At 36.8% G+C, this 4,777-nt stretch overlaps 1 long non-coding RNA gene across 1 annotated transcript in view; it reads left to right on the forward strand.

The window, feature by feature from the left end:
* LOC120792209 overlaps nucleotides 1-4,017 on the forward strand; it is a 23,136-nt gene extending 19,119 nt beyond the window's left edge. The window contains exon 3 of the long non-coding RNA XR_005707783.1: nucleotides 2,591-4,017. This is a non-coding gene — a long non-coding RNA (uncharacterized LOC120792209). The remainder of the gene's footprint in view (nucleotides 1-2,590) is intronic.
* Nucleotides 4,018-4,777: the final 760 nt, after the last annotated feature.

Consider the following 4,777-nt stretch of genomic DNA (forward strand, 5'->3'; position numbering starts at 1 on the left):
TTAGGCTTTTAGCATCTGTTCTAACCTGTTCGCTTGTAGATCACCACAAAGACAACACAAAGACAAACTTTCAAACACTACCTGAAAATCATCTGTGTATAGATTTAAGTCTTTAGCTGTTGTTATTGTCTTAATGTAAAATATGTTGTATTTCAATATCACAAAGTAGTCTTATATTCAGATTTAAATTTGAATTTGCTATGTTCAGGAAGCTTATTTGCAGCCAATGGATTAGGGCTGTCAACAAATAGTCTAAATTCGATTATATAATCGAATTGTAAAAAAAAAAACAGGTCCATCCATCCATCCATTAGCTATACTGCTTATCCTTTGACGGCTATAGGGAAAAACAGACATTCGATTGTGAAAATTAATATTCGATGGTGAAAAAAAAAAAAAGTCTCACAGCATCACTTTCATTGATTGAAAATGAAATGTGGGTCAAGCTGAAATGAGAAAATAATTCAACAACAACAGTGTAATAATGATGACGGAGAGTTCACAACCCAACACGGAGAGAAAAATCTAAAAAGCCCCGTATGGAAATACTTCGGATTTCTGTCAGTAGACGACAAAATTATGCAACCTCAGGGTAAAGTTGTTTGCATATGTATGCATATATGTAAGCTGCAGTTAGCTCTTCTATATACCATAGCCTAATTATTTTATTTGTTTATTTTTTAATGTGTAGGTATATATCTCTTTTAAAAGACATGTTTATGTTGAAATAAATATACCTATACAAGTAGTTATGTCTCTTGATTTCCCCTCTTATGGAAATATTGTGCAAAAATACATATTTGAATGATTCGAACCCATGACTTTAATAATGAAATGTTACTTTTAGACAGTTTTGACAGCGCTACAATGGATGGAAGTATGTTTTTCACTTGAATAGAAAGCTTATGAACATACATAGTATCTGACACTATTTAAATTGCCCAGAGGCAGTAAACACCATAGGTTTGACCTTAGTGTAATGTTACCTGCTTCTCTCTCCTCTGCTTTCAGCTGTTGTCTTTTATCCTCACAAAAGGATTAGTTGAACAGAATGAGTCCAATCAAAAATTCCACACAAGCCACCACTAACATCCGTCCATCATGCTGTGAACCTGGGGGGAAAATGAGGCCATAGAGTCACCAAAACAAATGAGTTGGTTCATTTTTAAGCATAAATATCAACAGAAGGTCTGTACATGTATAAAAGATCACTTATTAGAAAACGGAAATTGTGGTCTGACTATGGCTCTGGAGAAAAGGTCATAGCATCACCAAAACCAGTAGGTTTTTTGGATGCAAAAATTTGCACACCGAAGTTCAAGCCATCCACCCGTTAGTGTCTGAGGTATTTTGGTCACACTCAAAGAAGTGGAAGGCCAAATGTACAAAGGCAATCATATGATCTATGTGCCTTGACAGCAGTAATGAAATTATCTGTTCTCTTTGTTGTTGTCTTCCCAAGCATGTCAGTGTTGTTTGCAAGTTTATTTCACCTTATTGTGACATGGTAGCTGTCAGCATGTCATACCAATATCCTCTGCCTCTCTGCCACATATCATCATGCAGATGAAAGCTCGGGGATGTGATCTTATTCCTCATAAGCCTGAAAGAAGTGACAACAGCTTGGAGAGAATACTATACACTGACACGCACAGAGAAATAAAGATAATTTTGCAAGATGTTTTTTCGTACAGACAGTGGTAAAAACAATATCTGAAGGAGGGATTAGAGTATCTGTGTTCGTCTGCTTAGAACTACTGACAGATAAAAAGGATGTTTTTGACACCAGCGACTGAAACAGATTTTGATGGATAATGGGGCCTGTAGTTGTCAGTCTAAATGTTTTCATAGAGAGCTTTGATAGTTCAGTTTTAAAGGCCCCATACAGCAAGCCATATATTCTCATCCTCAAGTTTAATTTCCTGATGAAAAGCAAGATATAAATTTTATTTTATTAAATTGATATATATAATATATTGATTTATATAATATTCAACACATTTAAAAGTACTCACTATACTAACACAGGTATAGTATAATTTGCGTATATAGATAATATTTAGTACACTTTAAAATACTAAATTATTGAGTAGTCATACTCCATTAAATACTGGAGACAATTCTTGCCTAAGACAATGTGATTAGATTTATCAGAATGGGGATATCCAGTCAGTGTAGCTCACAAGATGTATAGTACATGTATTTGTATTGCGTTTTTTACAGCTCCTTCATTCTTACTTTTTGCATGAAGTTAATGCTTTGTTCCAAACTTGACAATAATCACTATGTCTTTACCATTCATTGAATTATTTGTCACCAGTGGTGGTTTGTATTTTATTTATTTAATAGAGAGCTTCTTAGGTAAATCCTCCAACTTGTCAAAATAACAAGGATGTAATAGACCTTTTCTCATCAGACATTTTGGCGTGTCATAGCAGGACAAGCACAAGTTTAATCGATTATATTAAAAATAACAATATTTCATTGAAGTGAAAGAACTGTGAAAAAGGAAAAAAGTGTGGTGTAGCTACTTCTAAACTTTTATTATTATTATTATTATTACAACAAATTGTATGCATTTTCCCCTCAGATGGAGCGCAGTGAGACGGTGTGCCGTTACTGTGGTGTAAGCTACCTCATTTACCATGAGTTCCATCAGCTCCACACCCGACTGGCTCAGTTGGAGACTGAGCTCCAGGAACTTAGAGATACCGCCCAGAGAGAGAAGGTCCAGCGAGAAGCATTGGGGCTGGACAGGCTGGAGTGGGAGAAGGCACTTCACCTGGAGGTGCAGAGAAAAGCAGAAAAGAAATGAGAGGAGCAGGAGAGGAGAACTGGAGGAGGAGAACAGAGAAATTGAAAGAGTTCTGAGACAGGAGTTTGAAGAAAAAAATCAAAGGAAGAAGAGCGACGTGGAAGAGGAGTATCAGAAAATCAGTGAGGAAAAAGAGAAACAACTTAGAACCGAGCCAGGAAACTTAGAGGTGAAGAGACTGAGGAGGGAGAGAGAATAGCTGGAGAAGAGAGCCGAGGAGAGAGAGAAAGTTCTGAGTGACACACTTCAAAAGGCCAATAAAAATTTAGACGAGCTGAAAGAATACCTCCAACAGCTGGAAGAGAGGTGAGGTCTGTGTGTGTTTGTCCGTGCTTCCTGTCCATAGTGTGAAATGATCTCTAATACCAGGCTTCATGTGGGCAATTATCCTGTGAATCATGCTGTTAACACAAAAACCCACAAACACGCTCTCGCCAGCTAATGCATCCCATTAGCTGGCGTGTGTATGTGCATCTCTGACACAAGCCTTGCTGTATAGTTACAGTATATATTCCTCTGTCATCTTCAGTGCCTTCATCATCATCCAGTACCTAACAAATGGAAAATAGATATTGTAAATGAAGTTCTGTAAAACACCTAAAAAAAGTGAGATTTTATACCAAACTTGTTTGATTAACTGATTAAATACCAAGTGTTTTAGTTTATTTTCCTTGGAACTGGATTGTTTGGTTTGCTTACAGAATGGAATTGGTTTTTTTTTCCCCCAAAAACATGCATATTCATACACACGGATGTAAGCAGAGTTTGACTTAATATGGGAGGAAATCCTCTGTTTGTGAACACATTGTTTGACAAACATCCTCCTCATTTTATCAGAGATTTAAAAATGTCTTTCATGCTTTTATTTAGTAAAAACGAAATAAAATAAGACCACATTGCTGTGCCTTGGATCAGTGTCCAGAAATGATGCATGAGGGGGTACACTCTGTTTTAGTATTAGATGTGTGGAGGAGAAAAGATATCCCTATTAGTTACATAATGTTGCAAAGATAAATATAGTTTGTTTTCTCCTGAAGGGCAATAGGTGACTGCAGCTGTTCGTTCATATACCTTTCTACTGAATAGATGGACTGCCAAGTTCTTACTTTCCTGTCTAGTCAGGCTCATGTACACCTGTGAACTCTTTGCACAGCCAGGCTAGCCACAGCACCTGCAACTGGTCATCACTGCTGTACCGTTAAATAAAGAGACGTATTTGTTCTAACACACGTATTTGTTCTGAATGATTGACACATAAAACATTGTGAAATAACATGTTGACAGTCAGATATGTTTAGTATCAATCTAATGTCTGATACATCAAAGAAAAGCTGTGTTTCCCTCAAAATATACTTTACTAATGCAAAATAGTTACATACATTATACACCGATATTGAACAATGACGCAGAAAGAAAATGAAAGATAATCTTTTCCATTAAAAACGATCTAATTAGACCAGAATGCAGCAGAGCCATGAGACATGTTATATTTTAAGTAAGGAATGCTGCTCGGCCCTTTTCTCTTGATTACTATGCCGTGATTTTTTGCTATTTCTCTCTCCACCTACACGTGTACTGCACTGTATCTCAGCTGAATGCAATAGGCTCAGGCATGTTCTCTGGGGGCTGGTGGTAGTTATTTTGGGAAATGTAAGTATACACCAAAAGTGGGCTTTTCGTATGAATAAGTATTATATCATAGGTATCAGTTCAGGTCAGGACGCTTACTAACATCAGAGCACCGTTATATACCACAAGCACATAAGCAAGAACATCTCACTCAAAATGTAATTAGAGGAATGACGAAGACACACTGTGTACCATGTAAAAACAAAGTTTTGTTTAATTACAGTTTATTTATTCATTTAATTTGTGTGTGTGTGTGTGTGTGTGTGTGTGTGTGTGTGTGTGTGTGTGTGTGTGTGTGTGTGTGTGTGTGTGTGTGTGTGTGTGTGTGTGTGT

This window comes from Xiphias gladius, chromosome 7 (assembly GCF_016859285.1).
Source record: "Xiphias gladius isolate SHS-SW01 ecotype Sanya breed wild chromosome 7, ASM1685928v1, whole genome shotgun sequence".
Taxonomy (NCBI): domain Eukaryota; kingdom Metazoa; phylum Chordata; class Actinopteri; order Istiophoriformes; family Xiphiidae; genus Xiphias; species Xiphias gladius.